Raw genomic sequence first — 26,644 nt, forward strand, 5'->3', positions numbered from 1 at the left:
GACCCATGGTACAGAGGCTCTACAAGAATTCCACAGAGACTTTAACAATCTACACCCCACCATCAACTTATGCCTCGATTACAACATGCAAGAGATACATTTCCTGGACACTACAGTACTAATCAAGGATGGCCTGATCAGTACCACACTGTATCGAAAACCTACTGATCACTATACTTATCTACACCCTTCTAGTTTCCATCCTGCACACATGACTAGATCCATTGTTTACAGTCAAGCTCTTAGGTACAATCGCATTTGCTCTGATCCAACTGACAGAGACCAAAAACAACAAGAACTTTACCAAATATTCATAAACCTGAATTACCCACCAGGAGAAGTAAAAAAACAAAGTGACAGGGTCAGAGGAATACCCAGAGACCAGCTACTCCAAGATCAGTCCAAAAAAGCCAAGAACAGAACACCACTGGTCATCACCTACAGCCCCCAACTCAGACCACTGCAACGAATTATTAAAGACCGACAACCTATCCTTAATCAGGATGCCACACTCCAGAAGACCCTGGGTGACGTGCCTGTTCTCTCCTACAGACAACCTCCCAACCTCATGAGGATCCTCACTAACAGCCACAGTCTATACCCCAGGAATACCACTCCTGGAACCTTTTCCTGCAACAAAGCCCGCTGCCAGCTTTGTCCATATATCTTCCCTGGAAATACCATCACTGGACCTAACCAGGTTAGTCACAGAATCACGGGCACTTTCTCATGCTCCTCTACTAACATTGTATATGCCATCATGTGCCAACAATGCCCAGATGCTTTGTATATTGGACAGACTTCTAACTCCCTTAGACAAAGGGTCAATGGGCACAAAACAGACATCAAAACACTCCAGATCCACAAACCAGTTAGTCAACATTTTAATGGAATGGGGCATTCTGTCAATGACCTAAAGGTATGTGTGTTACTGAAGAAGAATTATCGCACCGTTCTGGAAAGGGAAACAGCTGAGCTGGGTTTTATATTCAAATTCGGCACATTAACACATGGTTTAAATCGTGATGGGAACTTTCTGAGTCACTATAGGGGCTTGTCTGCATACTTGGCTCAATCTAATTCTTGACCTTCCCCCCAACCCCTCCACTCTCTGATTTACTCACCTTGACTATCTTTTTCTGATTTGTCCTCCTTGCTTACTGTTTTTGGTTCTCTGTACCTTAAATATTGAGTCTGTTCTGGTCTGAGGAAGTGGGTCTGTCCCACGAAAGCTCACCTAATAAACTATTTTCCTAGTCTTTAAAGTGCTGCTTGACTGCTTTTTGTTTTGATATTGTTGTCAACAGTAACAGAGAGAGCTGCGCTAGTCTATATACTACCTAAACAAAAAAGCAGTCAAGTAGCACTTTAAACACTATCAAAATAATTTATTAGGCGATCTTTCGTGGGACAGACCTACTTCTTCAGACCACAGCCATACCAGAACAGACTCAATATTTAAGGCACAGAGAACCAAAAACAGTAATCAAGGAGGACAAATCAGAAAAAACTATGCTCACCTTGACCATTTTTTTCTGATTTGTCCTCCTTGATTACTGTTTTTGGTTCTCTGTGGCTTAAATATTGAGTCTGTTCTGGTCTGGCTATGGTCTGAAGAAGTAGGTCTGTCCCACAAAAGCTCACCTAATAAATTATTTTGTTAGTCTTTAAAGTGCTACTCAACTGCTTTTTTGTTTTGACTCTTGTCAACAGATTCTATCAACAAATAAGCTGTGTGGACACTCTGGTGGGACCTTCTCTTGACAGACAAGGCATCCACAACAGGCAGCCTGGTCTGCTGTGCTTCTGGATGCCTGTTTTGTGAAGAGATCAGTCTGGCCCCTCTGTCAACAGAGCGGATCAATCGTCTGATTGGCTTACATGTGTGGCCACACTCTATCAATACGGTTCCCAGGTGTCAGGCATTGAACTAGCAGTCCAGTATTTGGGCGCTCTGCCAGTTAAAAAGAAAAAAAATCAAAGAATACCAGCCATGTAAGTGTCCAATATTTTTGTGAAGGACAACCCTAGCGACAAATAACAGGACACAGAAGAATGATTTCAAGTTGCAGTGGGGGAGATCTAGGTTGGATATTAGGAAAATACTATTTAATTATGAGGGTGGTGAAGCACTGGAAGGGGTTGCCTAGAGAGGTGATGAAAGCTCCATTCTTAGAGGTTTTTCGGGCCCAGCTTGACAAAAGCCCTGGTTGGGATGATTGAGGGCACATCTGTACATACCAGAAGATTGACGCAGTGGCATTTGACCTTCTGGGGTTCAATTCTGAGTGCCTAGCATGACTGTGTGAAATCAAACAAGCAGGGTGTTGCTGTAGAGCCTGGTACTCCTGGAAATCTCAAGGAGTAAGAGAAGTCAATGGGAGAGTTTCTCCCCTCAACCTCCCGCTGTAGGAATGGCCCCAAAAATCAATTTAAGATACACTGACTCCAGCTGCACAATTTCGTAGTTGGACTTGCATGTCTTACATTTTCCCCCTCGTGTAGATCAGGCCTTCATTGGGGTCAATCCTGCTGTGCGCAAGGGGCAGGACTTGATGACCTCCTGAGGTCTCTGCCAACCCTCATCTTTGATCACCCTAAGGGCTGTGGACCCTGGAGAGACTTTTGGAAGGGTCCATGTAAGTGCACAGCGCTGGGCAAAGCAGGCCAAGCTGAGCACCTCTCCCTCGGCTTAGGGAAGCACATGGTCGTGCCAGGCTCTGCTTCCCCGCAGAGCTTCCGAAGGCCCGATGAGCCAGGGCGGGAGCTGGTGGGAGCAGGCCGCCAGCCCTTGCTCGCCGCCCCAGGAGCTGTCCGCCTCCAGCTTTGGTTTCCTCACCCGACAAAATCTTTCACTCAGGCTGGGGGCGCCGGGACGAGGTGGGAAGGCGTTGACGCCCCTAGAGCGGACTGAGGCTGGGTCCTTCCTGCGGTGGCCGCCCGCAGCGCAGGGCTGCCCTACGCCCGGCCGCCAGCGCCTCAGGAGGCAACTCGCCCCGCTCGCGGACAGGCCCGGCCGCCCCTTCCCGCCCCCTGACGTCAAGGCCGCCAGCCCGGCCTAGCCCCGCCTCTCATTGTCAGGAGCCCGCCCCGGCCGCCCGGAGCCAGCGGGCTGCTGCAACGGTGGAGGGCGCCGCGGCTCCCCCCGGCGGGAGGGTCCCCCTCAGTCTCGGGCAAGTTCGCGGCGGCGCTCGCGGGGCGCGGGGGAGCGGTCGGGGGCGAGGAGACGGGGTCAGAGGTGCAGGGAGGGAGGCGTGGGTCCTGGCGCGGGGCTGCCCCCCGCCCCCGCTTTGTTAGCGAAAGCCCTGACGGGGCGGGCTGGCACTGCCCGCCTGAATCCCGGGCCCTCGCGCCGCCGGGCCGGGGCAGTTCCTGCGCTGTGGGCCGCGGGGCGGGCCCGGAATGCCAGCGCCCTCCCTTGGGCTCGGCCCACCACCGGTCGGGCTGTCCGCCGGGCCGGGGCGGCTCTCCCTCGGCGGCAGAGCCCTCCGGCTCCGGGCTCCCTCGGCGAGCAGGAGGAAGCGGAATGTGCCTTTTCATCGCTCTGAGGGGCGGGGAATCTGCGGGGTGCTGGTTGCGCGAGGGACTAAAGGGGTTAAACGAGGGAACAAGCAGAAAACTCCACTGCGCCAGAAAAGTCATTTCCCTCCCAGCCTCTCCAGGGCCGCTCCGGTTCTGCTCAGGTTACTCGCAGGAATCTTCCATGTTTCTGAAACGAAACCATTTTCCTGACCCTGGCGAGGTAAACTGCAACCAGCGGAGGGAGAATTCCCGATCAGATCGCCCACGGGCTTTGCTCCGGGCTGATGTTTGCAGGAGTCTGCCAGTCGGCTTTCCTGAGTACTTCAGCCTTTTCTCTCTAGGTTAGCTCCAGTTTGTTGCCTCTGGTATCTTAGAGCAAATGTGTGTAGTACAGTATAGGGCATCGGAACCATGGATGCACTTTGTCCTGGCCATGGGTCTTCTGGGTTTTGATTTAGCGGGCCTAGTGGGACTGTGCTAAATCAAATGATCAAGGTGCTGCTGTTGACCTCGGTACGCTTGATTGTCACAAGGAGATAGCGTATGTCTATACTTACTGTGTGTGTGTGATGGACCACAATCGATCCTCTGGAGTTGAATTTGGGGTGCCTGTGAAGACACGGCAAAATTGATCTCTCTGGGCTTGGCCGTTGACTCTGGTACTCCACGGTATTGCGTGGAGTAAGAGACATTGGCACAAGCCCAAAGAGCCCTGATCTACACCAGAGAACAAAGCTGATCCTCATACATCGATTCTAGCTATGCTAATGGTATAGCAAGAATTGCTTATATGGGATTGACTTTGTTCTCTGGTGTAGGCCAGGCCCAAGGGAAGTCTGTGTGAGAATTTTTCTTGTCAAACTCCAGCTGTTGGGAAGGCGACAAAAATCAATTTTAAGATTCACCGATTCCAGCTACGTGATTTTCGTAACTGAAGTTTTGTATCTTAATTCGATTTTTTCCCCCCCGCTCTCATATAAACATGGCCTGAGCATACCCCTGCTTTAGTGGTATTATGGGACTGGTCTCTAACTGATTTTCAAGACTCAGCAATTTCTGTAGACTTCATTGAACCTTTTTGTAACAAACAATAGGCTAATACAATAGGAAATTCATGACAGGTATTCCGTATTTACAATGCTCAGTGTATGTGTCTGTTTTTTCTTGTTTTAGTCCAGTTCTATTAGGTGATCTGTAACCCCAAGCATGTGCACCTTGTTCCTCTTGTGTTGCTATTATCCCCACTTAACTATCTTTCTGAATAGCTCTGTGTTCATCTGAATTCTTCCCTTCCCACCCACGCTGTCTCTTAACTTAGTAAAATCTTAATAAAGCAACCTTTAATAAGATCAATTTCAGATTGATAGTTTTTCTTATTTCAGCTTTTCTGATTTTTCCAGAGTTGAGGGCTCAGTTTGAAAACACTTTAGGGATTTGCCTCACTTTACCTGATCCTAAAATTTTCGGGGAAGCCAGTGATTTAAATATTGGAAAACTGGCCACATTTCTTCTTTCTGTTCCCATTTATAATTCTTCCTGAAATGCTGGATGTATGGTTTCCAAGTGGTGACTGCTGGTATTTGTGCTTAATATCTGTGGAGCCCTTGCAGAGGGGATAATTTCTCTGCAGTGGTAACACACTTTCATTGCAAACTTGCATTTTTCTAATACCAAAACTGAAACATCTAAACCAGTTAAACCACTTTAAGGACACCCAGATCACCCAATAAGTACATTAGAATTAGGCTTGGAAGGATTAAATTTTAATCAGTAAATGACAGGAGTGGTTAATTCTCTTTGCTTACCAAACCAGTGAAAAAATTGAAATGTACATAGACAATATTTTAAAAAATCATTTGGGGGTGTGTGGATATGCACAAACAGGAAGAAGTTCTTGACAGATGTTGATGCTTAAAAATGATACATTCAGTCATTATTCAGTCATTATGAATTATTCTGTAGTACTGGTATTATATTAGGCCACCAGTGCTGAGGGAAGATGTATGTTTCTGAGATATACCTGTATATTTATTTTGAAGTTATGCACTTCGCTGTGGTCATCTGGGATGAGAGAAGGGTTATGGCATTTCTCAGTGCATGTACAATCATAGACTCAATGGACTGGAAGGGACCTTGAAAGGTCATCTAGTGCAGTCTTCTGCAGTCATGGCAGGACTACATGTTACCTAGACCAGGGGTGTCCAAACTTTTTTGAACGGGGCCCACGTGGCAATTTTTTACATGTTTTGGGAGCCAAATACAAAATAGCCCCAAACTGTCTCAACCTTAAACCCAATCCCCCTGGCAGCCCCATACTCCCCACAGCCCCAAACTGTCCCCAACCTTAAACTCCCCACAGTCCCAAACAGTCCCCAGCCTTTATACCTGCGTCAGCACCAACCCTCCGGAAGCCTTTATATCCCCCCCCCCCCCCCCCGCATCTCCAGACTGCTCCCAGCCTGAACCCCCCCACAGCCCCAAACTGTCCTTAGCCATAAATCCCCCACAACCCCAGACCGTCCCCAGCCTTTATCCCCCCAACAGCCTCAAACCGTCCCCAGCCTTTACCCCACCTGCAGCCTCAAACTGTCCCCAGCCTTAGACCCAGTTCCCCATGCACCCTTCTAGCCCAGCTTCTCCATATGTCTGTCTCGATGCTTCCACTGCCTCTCCAGCTCAGCTTGTCAAGCTGTCCCAACAAATCTCCACTCCCTCTCCAGCCCAGCCAGTCTGTTTGTATATCCCGAAAACCTACCACTGCCATTCCAGCCCTGCCAGTCCATCCGTCTCCCCCGCAGCAGCCCAGTCCTGTCCATAGGTATGTCCCAGCATCCTCCTACTGCCCCTCCACCCCAGCCGGTCCGTCCGTCACCTGTCTGTCTGTCTGGGTTCCGCTACCTTGAAGACACTGCTCATCTTGGTGAGCAGGGCACGGAACTCCTGTGGCGTCCCCTCGGGACAGGGAAGAACTGGCCCCACAGCAGCTTCTCGGTGATACTGGCTGGGCCATAGTAGGCAGGCTGTGTGATGCCATTCAGCAGCACTCTCAGTGGCTTGATCCCTCACTGGGGCTGCTCCGCCACCATGCCGGCCAGGGAGTGACTGAAAGAGCACACGCCAGGACTACTCATTACGGGGCCACTGGGCAACAAACCCCTGTGCAGGACGGAGCCCGTATTCTCCACACTGACCCCCCGGCTACCCCTACGCACATTGTGGAAGGGCACCTGGAGCTGCCCCTGCTGCGCTATACAGGAGCCGGAGGAGGGAGTGGCGGCAGTGGAAACTGCACGTGGCTCTTTAAAGAGCCACGTGCAGTTCAGAGACGCCCAGTTGCCTTTTAAAAATGGTGCTGCTGCCAGCTCAGTGGGCTGGATAAAAAGGCTCTGGTGGGCCAGATTCTGGCCCGCAGGCCATGTGTTGGATACCCTTGACCATCCCTTCCAGGTGTTGATACACCTTGCTCTTTAAAACCTCTAATGATGGAGATTCCACAACCTCCCTATGCAATTTATGCTGGTGCTTCCCTGCCCCCCAACAGTTAAGAACTTTATCCTAATGTCCAATTTAAACCTCCCTACCTGCAATTTAAGACCATTGCTGCTTGTCCTATTGTCAGAGATTGAGATTTTTCTCCCTCCTCCTTGAAACACACCCTCTCAGTTTTCTCTTTTTCGGGCTAAACAAACCAAGGTCGTTTTCTAGATCTCTAATCACATTTTTTGCTCTTCTCCAGACTTTTTCCAGTTTGTGCACATCTTTCCTGAAATATGGCACCCAGACCTGGACACAGTACTTCAGTTGAGGCCTAATCAGCACAGGGTAGTGTGGAAGACTTACTTTTTGTGTCTTGCTTATGATTCTCCTGTTAACACTTTCAGAATGATGTTTGCTTTTGGGCAATAATGTTACACTGTTGATTCATCTGCAGCACTCCTCCCTATGCAGTCAGTTTCCATGTTGTATGTGTACAACTGATTGTTCCTTTCTAAATGGAGTATGTTGCATTTTTTCCCTAATGAATTTCATCCTGTTTACTTCAATTCTCCAGCTTGTCCAGATAATTTTTACTTTTAATTGTATGCTGCAAAGTATTTGCAACCCCTCCCAGCTTGGTATCATGTGCACGCTGTATAAATGTATTCTCTCTGCCAGTGTTCCTTAAATAGTAACAGAGAGTAAGCCGTGCTAGTCTATACACTATCAAAACAAAAAGCAGTCAAGTAGCACTTTAAAGACTAGCAAAATAGTTTATTAGGTGAGCTTTCGTGGGACAGACCCACTTCTTCAGACCATAGCCAGACCAGAACAGACTCAATATTTAAGACACAGAGAACCAAAAACAGTAAGCAAGGAGGACAAATCAGAAAAAGATAATCAAGGTGAGCAAATGAGAGAGTGGAGGGGTGGGGGGGGGAAGATCAAGAATTAGATTGAGCCAAGTATGCAGACGAGCCCTTATAGTGACTCAGAAAGTTCCCATCACGATTTAAACCATGTGTTAATGTTCCGAATTTGAATATAAATGTGTTCAATATAATAAGTTGCTGTTGACAGGGAAATCTTGACAGAACCTCTGTCAACAGATTGCATCTACACACAGCTTGCTCCATTGACAGAGAACTGCCACACTGCACTACCCTCTGGTGCCAGAAAGCAGAATGGCAGCTCTGCAAAGAGGGCTGCGTGGCAATCGGAAACCCTCCCTGTTGGTGGAAGTGTCTGCGTTACACTTCTGTTGAGAGATTGTTATGCCTTGAATTTTTCTGTTGAGGCAAATGTGGAGTTCTGTCAAGAAGCTGTCGACAGAATGCTTTGTGTGTAGATGCTCCCTGAGTTATGTCAACAGAAGGTCCCTTCTGCCAACAAAACTCTCTAGCATAGACCCAGCCTTACTGTTTTATTCCCTCATTGAGTAATGGACTTATTTCTTTGGTCTTCCTTTTGCTTCTAATGTATGGTGGACTGTTCTCTTGTTATCCTTTGTGCAATATGCAAATAAACACACTTTGGTTAAAATGGCTGTCAGCCACTCAAAGCGTATTGATCCAGTAAAAGATATTACCTTACCCACCTTGTCTTTCTACTGTCCTGAGATCAGCACAGCTACAACAACTCTGCAAACATATTTGACACCATATTAATGACTATGTTCTAGTTAACACAACTTGGCTACATCTACACTAGCCCCAAACTTCGAAATGGCCACGCAAATGGCCATTTCGAAGTTTACTAATGAAGCGCTGAAATGCATATTCAGTGCTTCATTAGCATGCGGGCGGCCGCGGCACTTCGAAATTGATGCGCCTCGCCGCCGCGCGGCTCGTCCCGACGGGGCTCCTTTTCGAAAGGACCCCGCCTACTTCGAAGTCCCCTTATTCCCATGAGCTCATTTGCGTGGCCATTTCGAAGTTTGGGGCTAGTGTAGACACGGCTCTTCTGACATGATGTATTTTTCCATTGTAAGCAAGCCTTCCGACAGTGTAAATTCACATCTTTTCACTCAAGACTACAGTCAGGAAATACATATTTGGTATTTATTATATAAGCTCTTCAAAAAGTTCCATTAGCATAACTGATTCTGTTCACGAAATGGCAAAATATTCAGAAACTTTAATCTCTTGTTAAGCAAATAATCTTTGCCAGAAGATATATGCTTTAAAACCATTTCTGTTTTTAATTATGAGTACTAGTAACAGCTTTGTATTTTGAGGTAGGTGGTTATTATAGTACAGGGCATATGAGATATAACAGCTTATAACACTTAGGACACTCTAATAGTGTAAAAATTGCTTTATAATTCTAAAGTTTACATATATTTGCTGTCTGTACTTGTGATATTACTCACTTATTCAGTTATAGGCAAAGTTATCTTCCAGAAGAATGGCTTTTCCCAGTTCTTCACTATGCAGCATTTAATTTTCCGTGTTGACAGTAAATTTCATTCAAATTCTTTTCTCCATAGTTTGGTAAATTTGCTAAGAATTCTATTGAATTATTCATAATGTAGGACTGCCATGTTTAAATTCATCTGTTTCATTGCTCACACTTTGATTTTTGTCTTTGTCTTTAGTAGGTTCTGACTACAGACTTTTAACTTTGCAAAAATAAGCTTACAAAAACCACTGGAGTGTGTCTAGGAGGTGACTGGAAATCTGAGTTCCAGTTACTGGCGCTCTTACAGCCAGTGAGTCAGTTCGGTGGGGGAAAAAAATTCAACCTCTTAGGGCAAGGGCATTTGTGGTACTTCTCATCTTTGAAAATCAAGCCACTAATTTAAATGTCTAGATATGAATTCAGGTGCCTAACAGCAACCCAAATTTGACAATTTTGGCCTTATCCTCTCTGTGTTTTTGGCCATTTCTTCACTGAGATTTCATTAACTGGGGTACCTGCACCTATGCATACCCCAAATTAAGACCAGATAAACTGTTATAAATCAGTTAGACCTGGTATTCCATAGCCCTCCTTGAAAGTTGTCATCCTTGGCAATCCCTCGGTTCGAGGATGAGCTCTATCACTGATTTTCACATGGGTTGTGGGATGACTTAGGGGTCCGTTCCTTGAACCACAGATCCATGCACAGTAGATGACTTCATCTCCTGATGGGTCAGCTCCCTGCTGGGAGAGACGTTTTTTCGTTCCTTTTTTCTCTTTTCAGCTTTGAGGAGAAGGTGCTTCTTCAAGCAGACCACTACCTGATGGAGGACATGGCACCACTAAGCTCTGTTGGTGGCTTGCTCCTCCCATATTGTGAGATCCACATCAGTTTTCTTATGGTACTCTATCAATGTATCTTTGTAGCATTTCCTCTGAGCACCACAGGATCTCTGACCAAAGGTGAGCTGAGAGCAGGGCTCTTGTTTTGATGTGAGATTGGCATCTGTATACAACGTCCAGCCCAGCAGAATTGGTGTAGGAGGATCATTGCTTCAGTGCTGGTGACACTGATTCGAGAGACGATGCTGGTGCTAGTGCGGTGATCTTCCGGGGGCATCTTTGGTGACGCCTGTCCAGACAATAGAAGTGCTGTGGATGGGTCACCAGGTTTTGCTTCCATAAGGATATAGAGTCAGATGCACTGATGCAAGTGACAGTTGTTGTCAACTGCACTAGCAATTTGCAGTGGTGCAGATATACCCTAATGCAGACATGGACTCTACTTCCCTATTTGTAAAAGAGAACTAACTTACTTGTCTCAGGAATTGCATAGTTGCTTTATCTAATGTTTGCAAAGTAATACTATAATAATGGAATGAAAAAGTATCACTGGATGAGAAAGTTTGTCTTTTTTGTATTGTACCCAACTACTAATACAATCGATCACCCAATCTGTGGAGCAATTTGACACTTTTCAGTTGTCCTCACTGCAGAGTGGGCGTATGAGAAAAGCTAGAGCTGTGTTGTCCAATAAGCTCCCTGTTCGCCACATGTGGTGAACGAGACTGTGGATTGTGGCAAGCATAGGACATCTCTCTGGCCACTCCACACATGCACCCCACAAAGTGTGGCAGCAATAGAGGAGGCACCTTCTCCTGTCCCAGAGGGCCCTAGCCCTAGTTTATGCAGTTCCTAACAGCAGATAGGAATAAGGGGATTTCGAAGTTGCCGGGGTCCTTTCGAAAAGGAGCCCCGTCTGGACAAGCTGCGTGGCGGCAAGCCACATCAATTTCGAAGTGCTGCGGCTGCCGTCATTCTAATGAGGCGCTGAATATGTACTTCAGTGCTTCATTAGTAAACTTTGAAGTGGCCATATGCATGGCCATTTTGAAGTTTTGGGCTGGTGTAGACACGGCCTCAGTCTTTCGTCTGTGTGCCAGAATGTGCATCCAAACAATTATAACTGTGAACTTGCTTAGCCAATTGTTTTCAGAGTCATAGTTTTTTTTTTAAGGCTAGAAGGGACCATATGTTCTTCTGTGGCTAGGATGATCCCCTGCATAAGCAGTATAATCTCACTCGGTATCCAAATTGTCTAACAATGAGCCTTCATTGAGGACTATTCACACATCTGACAAAGTGGGTCTTTGCCCACAAAAGCGTATGCTCCAAAATTTCTGTTAGTCTACAAGGTGCCACAGGACTTCTTGTTGTTTTTGAACATACAGACTAATACGGCTACCTCTCTGATACTTATCCACACACTGTCTGAAGTTTTAAATTTGAACCCATTATGTGAGCAAGAGTGAAACTTTTTTATTGTAAAAGTTATTTCTTGGTTTTGGTATTATCTTGATCACTTAGCTGAGAAATAGCTGGACACACTTTGTTAAATTGACAACTGCTTTAGAGCTGGGTCACAACTTGCAGCGAATAAGAATATTTCTGAGCAAGGAATGAGTACCTATGGTAAGAATGACAGGCCTTTTCAAATTTGCGATGTATTCAGTACTGAGATTGCTGGCACCTAGGCACTTTGCTCAGTTTGTTCACTGTTATTTTTGTGTAACTTTATCTTTTACAATGAGTTCTAAAGAATTCATTAAGTATTAGTAACAGAGAGTAAGCCGTGCTAGTCTATACACTATCAAAACAAAAAGCAGTCAAGTAGCACTTTAAAGACTAGCAAAATAGTTTATTAGGTGAGCTTTTGTGGCGCAGACCCACTTCTTCAGACCATAGCCGGACCAGAACAGACTCAATATTTAAGACACAGAGAACCAAAAACAGTAAGCAAGGAGGACAAATCAGAAAAAGATAATCAAGGTGAGCAAATCAGAGAGTGGAGGAGTCGGGGGGGGGAAGATCAAGAATTAGACTGAGTTAAGTATGCAGACGAGCCCATATAGTGACTCAGAAAGTTCCCATCATGATTTAAACCATGTGTTAATGTTCCGAATTTGAATATAAATGTCAATTCGTCCGTTTCCCTTTCTACAAAGGAGCGATAATTTCTTTTCAGTAACACACATACCTTGAGGTCATTGACAGAATGGCCCATTCCATTAAAATGTTGACTACCTGGTTTGTGGATCTGGAGTGTTTTAATGTCTTAACCTATTCTTAATCAGGATGCTACACTCCAGAAGGCCCTGGGTGACATGCCTGTTCTCTCCTACAGACAACCTCCCAACCTCATGAGGATCCTTACTAACAGCCACAGTCTATACCCCAGGAACACCAGTCCTGGAACCTTTCCCTGCAACAAAGCCCGCTGCCAGCTTTGTCCACATATCTTCTCTGGAAATACCATCACTGGACCTAACCAGGTTACCCACAGAATCACAGGCACTTTCTCATACTGCTCTACTAACATCATATATGCCATCATGTGTCAACAATGCCCAGATGCTTTGTATATTGGACAGACTTCTAACTCCCTTAGGCAAAGGGTCAACGGGCACAAAACAGACATTAAAACGCTACAGATCCACAAACCAGTTAGTCAACATTTTAATGGAATGGGCCATCCTGTCAATGACCTCAAGGTATGTGTGTTACTGAAAAGAAATTATCGCTTCTTTGTAGAAAGGGAAACGGACGAATTGACATTTATATTCAAATTCGGAACATTAACACATGGTTTAAATCGTGATGGGAACTTTCTGAGTCACTATAGGGGCTCGTCTGCATACTTAACTCAGTCTAATTCTTGATCTTCCCCCCCCCACTCTCTGATTTACTCACCTTGATTATCTTTTTCTGATTTGTCCTCCTTGCTTACCGTTTTTGGTTCTCTGTGTCTTAAATATTGAGTCTGTTCTGGTCTGGCTATGGTCTGAAGAAGTGGGTCTGTCCCATGAAAGCTCACCTAATAAACTATTTTGCTAGTCTTTAAAGTGCTACTGGACTGCTTTTTGTTTTGATTAAGTATTAGTTTCTCAGTTAGTGGAGGAGATGGCATGATGAGATTGCTTATAATGACATGTAGTCCGTCTATGACTGCAAATATCTGGCTGCAAATATCTCCAGTGTTCAGTGATGGGATACTGGATGGGGAGGGCTCTGAATTACTACAGAGCATTCTTTCCCAAGTGTCTGGTGCTGGGTATTGCTCACATGCTCAGGATCTAACAAATCACCACATTTGGGGTTGTTAAGGAATTTTCCCCCAGGTCACATTGGCAGAGACCAATGGTCCTTCTAATTTTTTCCATCCATGTGCAGAATAAATTTTATGTCACTGAGGCATATACAGATGTGCATTGCCAGTAGAAACACATAGTGCCAGCCGTGGTCATCTGTGGGCACTGTGTCAATAAGCTGGGTAGCATTTGAATCTGCTGGCTGGCTGCCCAAGCATGCAGCTTACAGGGAAAAATAGCAGTGACCCTGGGTTTTTTTTTAACTTCCTTGGCAGTGTGAGGCATGGGTCCCTCACTGGTTTGAGCTAAGGTCAGTGGTGGATTCTCTAAAACTTGAAATCTTTAACTCATAATTCCAGGACTCCAATAATTCAAACAGAGGTTCTTGCTCTGTTACTGCAGTGTGCAGGGCAAGGTTCTATGGCCTGCGATTGGCAGGAGGTCAGATCGTCCCTTTAACATTTGAGTCTAGTTAAAAATGCATCTCCTAGGATCCCAGGGCTGAAAGGGACCTGAAGAGGTCATCGAGTAAAGCCCCCTGCCTAAAGCAGAGTCAACCCTAACTGAATCATCCCAGCCAGGACTTCATCAAGATGGGATTTAAAAATCTCTAGGGATGGAGATTCTACCACCTCTCTAGGTAACACAGCTCCGCCACTGCCGGTCCTAAGCTTGGATGAAAGAGGAGGAAGGTTGGGCGTCGGGCTAGCAACTTGATCCTGTAAAACCTACCAGTTGCTACAGAAACAACAAGTGCAACCAAACAAAATAAACAAAAATTAACTCGGTCCAAAGGTATCGACTCTTTTTTTATGACGGTGCTGGATGAAAGCCGAAAAGAAGTTCAGTACCCAATGCAGAGTTCGATTTTAAGTGCCAAAACCACAACAAAAATTGGAACATGGAATGTAAGGACCTTATACCAATGTGGAAAGTGGGCGCAATTACTCCGTGAATTTGACAGTTATTGAATGGACATCTTAGGCACTAGCGAGATGAGATGGACAGGAAGTAATAGGCTAGTTAGTGATGGGAAAACCATTCTGTATTCAGGGAACGATAATCAGCATATACATGGCGTAGGCCTGATATTAAGTAAGGAAGCGTCACGGGCATTGGTTGGATGGAAGCCAGCGAACGAACGTATTATCACAGCGAGATTCAAGTCAAGGCATGCGAAAACTACAATCATCCAAGTGTATGTACCAACCGAGGATGTTGACAAAGCTGAAAAAGACACATTTTACGATCTGTTACAAGACACCATCAGTGACGTTCCCAGTCATGACATCAAGTTACTTATAGGTGATATGAACATGCGAATCGATAAGAGAAGACAGGGATGGGAACATGTGATTTGGCCCATACGGATCATCAACGCAAATGAGCGACAATGGAGAGCACTTACTACTATTCTGTAGCATGAACAACTTGTGCATTGGAAACACCTATTTTGCACACAAGAATATCCACAAGAAAACATGGTGGTTGCCTGATGGTATCACTAATAATGAAATAGACTATTTCTGCATCAGCTAACGATGGCAACCAGCTCTACTGGATGTGAGAGTATACCGTGGAGCTGATGTTGGGTCAGACCACCATCTTTTGATGGCATCGCTCTGTGTTTGCCTTAAAAGAAAACAAGAATGGCAAACAGCTCAGCCCTATGCAGTTGAAAAGTTGAGAGACCAAGCCGTAGCTGAACAGTACAAACTTAAACTTAGAAACCGATTTCAACAAATGTAACATGAAACTTCACTCGAAGACCAGTGGATGCAGTTTAAAAGAGCAGTGACTGAGATCGCAGAAGAGATGATTAGTCGAAGGAGTGGTACACAAAAAGAACGCGGGATACAGGACAGGACCTGGCAGTTGATTGGTGAACATAAGGTTGCGAAGAGGCAAAGAGATCAGGCAAAGTCGCCAGGTGAGAAAGTGGAAGCTATGGCGAAGTACCAGTTGCTGGATCGTAGAGTTAAGAAAAGCTGTCGCGCTGATAAGAAAGAATGGTTAGAACATAAAGGTGCTGAAGCACAAGAGGCAGTGAAGAAATGCGACACCAAGACACTATATCGTATTGTCCGGGAGTTAACAGGAGCAAGAAGCAATAGCAACGCTCCCATCAAAGACAAGAATGGGAAGATCTTACTCAGTAAGGAAGAGCAAGATGTGCGCTGGGTAGAACACTTCAAAGAAACACTGAATCAACTGAACCCAACCGCAGCCTACGACTTCAGTAACTTCAGTCTCCCTGACGAGCTGGAAGTAGACCTAGACATGATCACAATTGAGGAAACACACAGAGTGATAAAGGCGCTAAAGAACAGCAAGGCTGCTGGCCTAGGCCAAATTGCAGCTGAACAATTGAAGTATGGTGGAAACTCCATGGTGCAGGAACTGACAGGGCTGTTGAATGAATGTTGGAGAACAGAGTGCGTCCCAGGTGAGTGGAAGAAGGGAATGATTGTCAAGTTACCAAAGAAGGGGAATATCACTGATTGTAACAATTGGAGAGGTATCACGCTCCTTTCGGTCCCAGGTAAGGTCTTCTGCATCAGGAGGTTGCAGAGCATGGTGGATAAAACTCTGCGTGAAGAGCAAGCCGGATTTCGCTTCGGACGATCATGTAGTGAACAGATCTTCACGTTGCGCAAGATCATCGAACGGAGTATCGAGTTCCAATGACCACTGTTAATTAACTACATCGACTTTAAAAAGGTGTTTGACAGCGTTCATAGAGAATCATTATAGAACATAGTGCGAACATATGGCATCCCACAACGCTACATCAAGATCTTCCGAAATCTTTATCTAAACTCTAGTTGCTGCGTGAGGACCGATAGTGGGATGACAGATTTCTTCAACATCGACTCCAGAGTGCGTCAAGGGTGTGTCCTGTCTCCATTCTTGTTCCTTCTGGCAGTGGACTTCATCATGAGAAAGGCGATGAGCGACATATATCTAGGTATCTCATGGAAAGATCAGCATCGACTCACGGATCTGGACTTTGCAGACGTAATACACTGCTAGCAGAAATGAGCGAATGCTTGCAAGGCATGATGACAAATTTGGAAGCAGAAGCTGGCAAAACTGGGCTGAGGATAAATAGTGATAAAACAAAGTTGATGCAGGTTGGGAACACTCAGACAAACACACCACTAGTGGTCGGACGCCAACCCATAGAAGAAGTACAGTGGTTCACCTATCTTGGCAGCACTCTGTCTGATGACGGAGGTGTTGAGGCAGATGTTAACTGCAGAACTGGTAAGGCGTCAGCAGTGTTCCAAAGACTGCGCCCAATTTGGTCTGCACCAACAATCAACACTGCAACAAAAGTTTGACTGTATAACACCATTGTCATGCCAGTCACCATTTATGCTAGCGAAACATGGAAAATAACGTCAAGAGTAGCACGCAAGCTGCATGTATTCTACCAGCATTGCTTACGAAAGTTCCTGGGTGTCACCTACTGTGATCGTGTTACCAATGAGGAAATACTACAAAGATGCGGGTCACGGGTACTGCAGGATATCGTGACAGAGCGCAGAGTGCGGTTTTCTGGACACATTCTGCATCTGCCAGATCAACTGCACCCAAAGACTGCAATGAGATGGATACTGGCAGAGGGAAGAAGGAAGAGAGGCAGTCCACTCAAGACCTGGCGCTCCACATTTAAGGGAGACTTATTAAACATTGCTATATCATGGGAGGAGGCGGAATTATTTGTAGCCGACCGAAATCGCAGGCAAGCACTTGTTGCCCAATGTGCCCAGATGCACAGGTGGACCTAAGTCTAAGTAAGTCTAGGTAACACATTCCAGTGCTTCACCACCCTCCTGGTGAAATAGTTTTTCCTAATATCCAACCTACCCCTTTCCCCACTTTGTAACTTTAAGACATACACGCGTAACTCCCTACATAACTACGTGAGACACCTCTAAATGCAGTTGGGATATGCACACTTTGAACAGAGAGATGAACAGAATAACAAAACTAAGTGGATGGGCAACAAAATGGCAAATGAATCTTAATGCGGGTAAATGTAAAGTAATGCACATTGTAAAAAAATAATCCCAACTCTACATGTAATGTAACGGGGGCTAATTTAGCTACAGCTAATCAGGAAAGAGATCTTGGAGTCATTGTGGATAGTTCTCTGAAAAAATCCATGCAGTGGCAGTCAAAAAAGCAAATGGGATGTTATGAATCATTAAGAAAGGGATAGAGAATAAGATGGAGAATATTTTATTGCCTTTTTATAAAACCATGATACACCCACATCTTGAATACTGACTAGGGATGTGGTCTTCTCATCTCAAAAAAGAGATACTGGCATTAGAAAAGGTTCAGGAAAGGGCAACTAAAATGGTTAGGGATTTGTAATGGGGCCCGTAAGAAGAGAGGTTAAAGAGACTGGGGTGCGTCTACACTAGTCAGCTACTTCGAAGTAGCCAGCACAATGTCGAAATAGCATGCGTTGTGTCTACATGCGCCATGTGCTATTCCATGTTGAAATCGATGTTAGGTGGTGAGATGTCGAAATCGCTATTCCCATCCAAAGATGGGAATAGCACCCTACTTCGATGTTCAACGTCAAAGTAGGGCGTGTGTAGATGATCCGCGTCCCGCGACTTTGAAATAGCGGGGTCCTCCATGGTGGCCATCAGCTGAAGGGTTGAGAGACGCTCTGTCCAGCCCCTGCGGGGCTCTGTGGTCACTGCGTGCAGCAGCCCTTAACCCAGGGCTTCTGGCTGCTGCTGCTGCAGCTGGGGGTCCATGCTGCGTACACAGGGTCTGCAGCTGGTTGTCGGCTCTGTGGATCTCATGCTGTGCAGGGCAAGTGTGTCTGGGAGGGGCCCTTTAAGGGAGTGGCTAGGGGCTTTGCTGGCCCCTTATTTGGATGGGGAGTGCTTGTGTGTGTGGACGCTCCACATTTCCTTCCAGGGTGGCTCCTTTCAATGTTCCCCGTCTCTACTTCGATGTGGAACATCGACGGCACCAGCCCTGGAGGACGTGTAGACGATATGCATCGAAGTAGCCTATTTCGATGTCCTTACGTTGAAATAGGCTATTTCGACGTAGTGTGCTAGTGTAGACGTAGCCTAGGACTTTTCATCTTAGAAGAGAGGAGACTAAGGGTGGGGGTGGGGGGTGTGATAGAAGTATATAAAATCATGAATGGTGTGGAGAAAGTGAATAAGGAAAAGTTATTTACTTGTTCCCATAATAACTAGGGGAGACTAAATGAAAGTAATGGACAGCAGGTTTAAAACAAAAGGAAGTTCTTCTTCACACAGCACACAGTCAGCCTGCATGACTCCTTGCCAGAGGAGATTGTTAGGGCTAGGACTATAAAAGGGTTTAAAAAGCTAGATAAATTCATGGAGGTTAGGTCCATTAATGGCTATTAGCCAGGATGATAAGGACCGATGACCCTAGCCTCTGTTTGTCAGAATCTGGAGATGGATGGAGGAGAGAGATTGCTTGATCATTACTTATTTGGCTCTCGCCCTCTGGGGCACCTGGCATTGGCCACTGTTGGCAGACAGGATATACTGGGCTTGGTGGACCTTTGATCTTACCTAGTATGGCCATTCTTATGTTCTTAAAAGTGAAACATTTAATTTAAAAAAAATAATTTTTTTTGTTTATATAATCCTGACAATTCAATGTTACTAAAATTTGCTTAACAATATTTATCAAGACCTCAACAGAGTGTAAATATCCACTTTAGCATTTTTTTAGCTGTCACATCAAGCTGCATTCAGATGAACACTTTAAAATTCTGAGTAACCGATTTTGCTGCAGTGCTGCATGTTTTTGACATGCTGCAACTGGACCTGTCCTGCTTTGTTTTCACATTAACGCTTAATGGTGTAAATTTTTTTCATGCATACAATTTGAATCCTAAAACAAAGAAGTAGAAAGTGGTTTTCCTTTCTGGATATGCCAAAAAATGTACCATACGGTTTCTAATGCCAAGAAGATACTACAGAGACTGAAAGCCTGAGTAGATCATCTGATTCCATTGCAGCACTTTCAGCTGGTTTATGTGGTGAGGTCCCTGTGCCTCATGTGGGAGTATAATGGGTTACTTTGAAGATAAATATGATGAAACAGCTTCAAGAACTTGTTGGTACAAGTGATACCTTAGTGAAACATACCAGAGGAGAAAGGAGATTCCAGAATTAGACTTTGGAGCAGAACTGAAAAATCATTCCCTGTCTTGTGTGACTCCTTTGGAAATGTCTGTTCCTAAGTGGAGGAAAATCTTTCCTTCATTTTGAAACTAAATAACGTTAATGTAGCATTAATATCAAGAATTTAAACGTGCAGTAGATATCGACTCCTAATGTGAAGCTACCCACAGCAAAGTTAACTCAGCTACATGGCATTTTTGTGTATAGCATTTTGGAGTACAGTTCATGCTGTGAAATGCAAAGAATGGGTGTGGAGATTTAGGCTACATCTGCACTAGGGGAAAACTTCAAAATGGCCATGCTAATGGCCAAATCTGAGAATACTAATGAGGCGGTGAAATGAATATTCATCACCTTATTAAAATGCCACTGGCCACAGCACTTCGAAAGTGCCACATTTCGCTCGTATGTGGCTCATCTACATGGGGATGATAGGAACAAGGGGATTTCGAAGTCTGCAGGATCATTTCAAAAAGAACCCCTGTTTAGACGAGCCATGCGTGAGTGAAATGCGACACTTTCGAAGTGCTGCGGCCGTCAGCATGCTAATGAGATGCTGAATATTCATTTCAGCCCCTCATTAGAATTGTCAGATGTGGACATTAGCATGACCCTTTTGAAATTTTGGCCCAAGTGTGGCCACCGCCTTAATGTTTCTACTGGAAGTTTGTCTTTAAAATTTCTCACCTTTTATGTTTTACGTGTCAGCCTAAATACAATAGAACCCTGAGATATGCACACTCAAGTTGCGCAAATCTCTGTTTAATGTGGCTGTGGCAGGGAGCTGGTGCCTGGCTCCCACCTGTCTGCTGCTCAGGGAGCCAGGAAACTGACCAGTGCAGCAGCGCTGATCAGTTTCCCAACTTCTGTGAGTGGTGCTCACCAGGGAGCCAGTTGCCAGCTCCCTGCCACTTGCGGGAGCCGCTGTTGCCACTGATAGAAGCAGCAGCCTGACTCTCCCTGTCCCTGACAGGAGCAGTTTCCCTGCTCCTGTCGGGGCAGCAGCCTCTCCGCTCTTGTCAGGGGCAATGAGAGTTAGGCTGCTGCCCCTGACAGGGGCGGTTTCACAGCTCCTGTCAGGGGTGGTAACCTGACTCTTGGCTACCGCCACTGACAGGAGCTCTAAAACTGACTAGCACAACAGCTCTGGTCAGCTTACTATCTCCTGCGAGCCTGGTGGAGATGGGAGACAGGAAACTGACTAGCACAGGATTGCTGGTCATTTTGCTGGCTCCCCTGAGTAACACGAAATTTGACTTATGTGGGGTTGTGCAGGAATGTAACTTCTGCATAAGTCAGGGGTCTGTTGTACTGCGTGCATGCAGCTAGTGCATTGTGCAGGGAATACCAAGATAAGGTTCAGCTTGGAGAGAAACATCTTCAGTATGTGAGAAGACACCCTTGACACAGGAGAGAAGTGCTCAAGCCAGATATGCACTGCTGTGGACAAACCACAAAGGTAGCCAAAGGTGGTGAAAACTGTTTGTCTATTTCAGGGGGGTGGGATTTGCTGCCTCATGGAGAGGGTGAGGGATGTCATTCTCTCAAGCTGTGGATCCTCATTCTCCCCATGGCATGAACAGCAAATTTGTCCCTCCCTGCCCCCAGACAGACAGAATGGGACAAGGTGCCTAAATCTCTTCGTGGCTTCTGTGGCCAAATTCTTAAAGATATGTCGGTGTATAACTAGCATGGAAATCAACACCCCTTATGAATATAGGACTTGGGCACCTATGTCACCTCATTGCATTTGAAAATGTTACCCTCAGGCTTGGATCTCGGTCTCCAGACCTCCTGGCAAAGGAGATCCTCAGAACAAGAATTTTCATCTTTGCAACCACTGCAAAATCTGCAAATGTAAGTGTAAATGGTAGACATGAGCCCAACACTGAAAATGCAACACATCATAAAATCAGTTATGGCTTGGTTGGTCTCTGCTAGCCTTACTCTTAGAGAACTGTGGTAATTGTAGAGCTACTGCATTGCCTTCGATGGCCTTTGGATCAAGCCCATACAAAAATTTGCTCTTAAAGGACTGTCACTCTTGTGAGGGACTTTTTTCCATTGACCAAAAAGACCACCAGGTGCCCCAGGGGACACCCTGGCCTCAGTAATCAGTGCCGTATGGTGCCTGCCTCTGAACCTTGTTAAAGCTGCTGGGAGCACAGGAAACCTTGTGGCAGGACCCACCACCTGCCCCTCTGCCCAGTGTTCCCAGAGGAAAGTCTTGGATCTGTATTTAGACCCCCTGGCAAAGAAGATCCTTTCAGCAATAATTTGCTCCCTTGCACCCAATCCATAATCTAGAAATGTACATCTAATATACATCCATAGGCATTGCCACTGAATGTCTGCCCGATCAACTTTTGATGGCACTTCCTGTGCCTATGCGTAATGGGGAACCAGCAGTTAATTATAGAGGGGGGCCTGACAAACGGCTGCCACATTGGACTGAGTACAGTTTAAATCCTTTAATGATGATCCATTGGAGAGCAAGTCTCGTCCCAGCCCCTGCCTGGATGCTTGATTCTCCACTGCTCCTGACCCCCAGCTTTATCAGCCTCTGGAGACTTTCCCCAGGCAGCTGCCAGATCCCATAAATTGTGTCCACCTAGGGAGGCTTCCCCTGGGCACCTGCAAGGCCCCCAAATAGCTGCCAGCGCCCTCAATAACCTAGCTGCTGAGCTAGACTTCCCCCTGCCAGCTCCAGGACCCTCACTGCATGCAAGCTGCCTAGCACCTTGCATTGCATGTCCTCTTATTGGTTTGGCATCAAGCCATGTGATGCAACTGGGCACAGGAGAGTTCTAGACTGCTTAGTGCCTCGGTGGGGAGGGAAGGAAGGAGATGTGGGGGGTCTGGACAAATTGTAAATGGCTGAAAAGGAGTTTCTCATCCTATTATACAAGCGTGACCCCCACTCACAGACTAGTTGCCACGTGATACAGGTGAGGGAAGGTTCCGGAATACATGGCACCTCTCAGGGAGGGAAAGAAGGTGGGCAGAACAAAATGTAAATGGATGTAAAAACCCTAAATAGACAATTTATTCCATCACCTATTTTGTTTGGTAATATTTGTCATCTGTCATATGCCTGCTCTTCTTGTGTACAAGTAGATTTGCATGGGATGCGGGTTTCAAATACTTTGCGCCCCTAACACCCCCCCCCCCCCAAAAGGCTCTTCTTTGAAAGGTTGCTGATAGTTCAAATGACTGCTGGGTGAAAAGACAGGGGCCATGTAGCTGGTAAGTTGCATAGCTGTGAGTCAGTGCCCGCTGTAAGTGGGTGTGGTATTTGCCATTCCTGCTTAAACTGAAAGGCAGGGCTTCCTGATTTGTTAATCATGCCTCATCTTGTCTGTCTCCTCAGTACAATTTTCACATTATCTGGACACAGCAGCCAGAGGTTTGAGTAGGTTATTGCAGAACTCCAAGAAGCCACCTTGAAAGAGCTCCAGAGTTATTGACAGGTTTTTGATGGAGTCAGTAAAAGGCACAGGGTCTTGCTTTAAAACAAAACTCTCTAGTTTAGAATAGGAATTTCTTGAGATGCAGATGAAGTATACTAGAGCCACTGTTGCAAAGACATGCAGGGAACCTTCCTGATTTGATCAAATAATCTAGTTTCATCTGCAACAACTGAGCAATGAATCAGTGCAGTGGAGTTCTGCAGGGTTGTTGTAAACTACCAAAGCTTCATGCCAGGAGAATTTCAAATGGCTGGTGCTTTCCTTCTAATCTTTTGATGCCAACAATATTATCCTCATATGTTCTTTTTCCTTAAGTAGTGCTACTTACTAGTGCTCTTCACTTTTTGGTGAATGCTTTTCTGTACCAGCCTCTGAGCCTGCAATTGTCTCATGTTAATGTGGGCTCCCACAGAATGAAGAGTCAGTTCTTATGTAACTCAGCAGGCTTTTATGGTGCTCTAGAGGTAAATGTAAAGACTACCACTTTGCCCCAGATTGCTTGCCGTCCAAACTGAGGTAGAGATTCAGTCATCCGCATCTACATAGCTGGTGTCATGAGTGTATTTAGCAGCAGCAGCAGCCTGACTCAGCTTTTATTCCAATTAAGGGGAGCCTTTCCGTTGTTTTCAAGGGGAGCTTCGTTGAGCCTCAGTTGAGCTTCACACATCTTAGCTGCCCTTGCAGATCAAGACAGACTGTTCAACAGCACTGCAGAGAAGACCATGGTTAGAAGCTAAGCACATGCAGTGAGTCAGCGCTGAACCCTTCTTAGGGGATGTTTCTGGCATAGGGCAAGCCAACAGAAGGCCACTCAGGATAGGATGGGCTGGGAGGATAGTGATGTACAAAAGAAGAGATTCATCCCATTGGATGCATTTTCCTCTAGAGAGTGGGGGACAGAAGTTAATTGTTTCTTTGTCATTTTGGTTATCATATGCTTGTGTTTGAAGGACAAATAACATATCTTTCACTGGCGGATTAAAAATTATGACTTCTAAAGGCACCCTGTGAAAGAAGAATTAATATTCTGTTTATGGTCCTTTTTATGTTGGATAAAGTCCAGTGGGAACTTGTGACAGTGTTGGTCTTTGAAACTTTTGTCTCCTTGTTTTTACCTTAGCAGCATCAAGAATGGCATGTCTAGTCCAGCCTAGTCATGTCATCTTTTCTGAAGGTGACCATATCTCTCCGAGCCAAAAACAGGACGGATGGTCACCCTACCTGGGAGTCAGTCAGTGGCTGCCCTGTGGGGGCTGTCACTCTGCTGAGGGCTTTGCGGCGGTGAGAGCTGCAGTTCTGGGCTACCCCATGACTTGGGGCACTGGGAGTGCGGCTGCTGCCCTGCCAGCAAAGCTTCTGGCTTCCACCAACTGAGAGAAGCTGAGCAGAAGCCGCACTGATCCAGTTCCTGGCTCCCCCAGCTGGGGGAAGCTGGGCAGCAGCCACACTAGTCTGGTTTCCACAGCTGTGGAAAGTTGGGTGGCAGCCACACTGCTACGGGGGTCCAGCTCCTGTCTCCCCTCGCCGGGTGGCAGCCATACCAGTCTTATTTCCCCAGCTGAGGGAAGCCAGGAGGCAGCCTTGCTATTACATGGGTCTGACTCCTTGCTCCCCCTGCCAGGGGAGGCTGGGCAGCAGCCGTGCTGCCTTATAGGTCTGGCTCCCGGCTTCCCCACATGTAGGGAGCCAGAACTGGGGGGCAGTCACCTGCTAAAAACATGGACCAAACCCCATCAGATCAGCCCAGCCATGGCTTTGTCGAGCTGACACTTAAAAACCTCTAGGGATGGAGACTCCACTACTTCCCTGGGTAGACCATTCCAATGCTTCACCACCCTCCTAGTGAAAAAGTTTTTCCTGATATTCAACCTGGAACTTCCCAACCGCAACTTGAGACCATTGTTCCGTGTTCTGCCATCCGTGACCACTGTGAACAGCCTCTCTCCAGCCTCTTTGCAACCTCCCTTCAGTAAGCTGAAGGCTGTTATCAAATCCTCCCTCAGTCTTCTCTTCTGCAGACTAAATTGACCCAGTTACCTCTACCTTTCTTCATAGGTCATATGCTCTAGTCCCCTAATTATTTTGGTCACCCTCCGCTGGTCCCTCTCCAGTGTGTCCACATCCTTCCTATAATTGGGGGCCCAAAACTGGACACAGTACTCCAGATGCGGCCTCACCAAAGCCGTATAAAGAGGAATAATCACTTCTCTGGATCTACTGGCAACGTTCCTCTTGATGCAACCTAATATATCATTAGCCTTCTTGGCTACAATGGCACACTGTTGACTCATGTCCAGCTTCTCGTCCACTACAACTCCCAGGTCCTTTTCTGCAGAACTACTACTAAGCCAGTTGGACCCCAGCATGTAACAATGCTTGGGATTCTTCCGGCCCAAGTCAGGACTCTGCACTTGTCCTTATTGAACCTCATCAGATTTCGTGCAGCCCAGTCTTCCAATTTGTTGAAGTCACTCTGGACCCTATCCCTACCCGCCAGCGTATCTACCTCTCCCCCTATCTGTGTCATCTGCAAACTTGTTGAGGGTGCGATCTAACCCCTCATCCTGGTTATTGATAAATATGTTGAACAGAACTGGACCCAGAACTGAACCTTGGGGCACTCCACTAGAAACCGACCGCCATCCTGACATAGAGCTGTTGATCACTACCCTCTGGGCCCAACCTTCTAGCCAGCTTTCTATCCATCTTACCGTCCATTTATCCAATCCACATTCCTTTAACTTGCTGACAAGAATATTGTGGGAAACCGTATCAAAAGCTTTGCTAAAGTCAAGGTAAATCACATCCATTGATCTTCCCCTATCCACAGAGCCAGTTATCTTATCATAGCAACTAATCAGATTGGTCAGGCATGACTTGCCCTTCATGAATCCATGCTGACTATTCCTGATCACCCTCCCCTCCTCCAAGTGCCTCAAAATAACTTCCTTGAGGAGCCCCTCCATGATTTTTCCGGGGACTGATGTAAGACTGACTGGCCTATAGTTCCCTGGATCATCCTTCTTCCCTTTCTTAAAGATGGGCACTATATTTGCCTTTTTCCAATCATCCGGGATCTCTACCGATCTCCACGACTTTTCAAAGATAATGGCCAAGGGCTCATCAACCACATACGCCAACTCCCTCAGAACCCAAGGATGAATTAGGTCTGGGCCCATCGATTTATGGACATTTAGTTTTTTTAGATAGCTCCTCACCTGTTCTTTCCCCACCAAAGGCTGTCCACCTTCATCCCACAATGCATCACTTATCGCATTAGTCCAGGAGCTGTCTTTGTCTGTGAAGACAGAGGCAAAGAAAGCATTAAGTACTTCAGCTTTCCCTACATCATCTGTCACTGGGTTACCTCCCTCATCCAGTAGGGGCCACACGCCCTCTCTGATCACCTTCTTCTTGCTAAGAT

At 46.1% G+C, this 26,644-nt stretch overlaps 1 protein-coding gene across 3 annotated transcripts in view; it reads left to right on the forward strand.

The window, feature by feature from the left end:
- The first annotated feature begins 3,110 nt into the window (after window positions 1-3,110).
- Window positions 3,111-26,644, forward strand: part of LUZP1 (leucine zipper protein 1) — a 115,440-nt gene continuing 91,906 nt past the window's right edge. For 2 of the 3 annotated variants that reach the window (XM_074976409.1, XM_074976411.1), the window contains exon 1: window positions 3,111-3,173. The gene's annotated coding sequence lies outside the window, so the exon portion shown is untranslated. Of the gene's footprint in view, window positions 3,174-7,280; window positions 7,345-26,644 lie in introns of those variants that run through there. The other variant, XM_074976410.1, reaches the window with a different exon arrangement.

The sequence above is a fragment of the Carettochelys insculpta genome, chromosome 24 (assembly GCF_033958435.1).
Source record: "Carettochelys insculpta isolate YL-2023 chromosome 24, ASM3395843v1, whole genome shotgun sequence".
Classification (NCBI taxonomy): Eukaryota; Metazoa; Chordata; order Testudines; family Carettochelyidae; genus Carettochelys; species Carettochelys insculpta.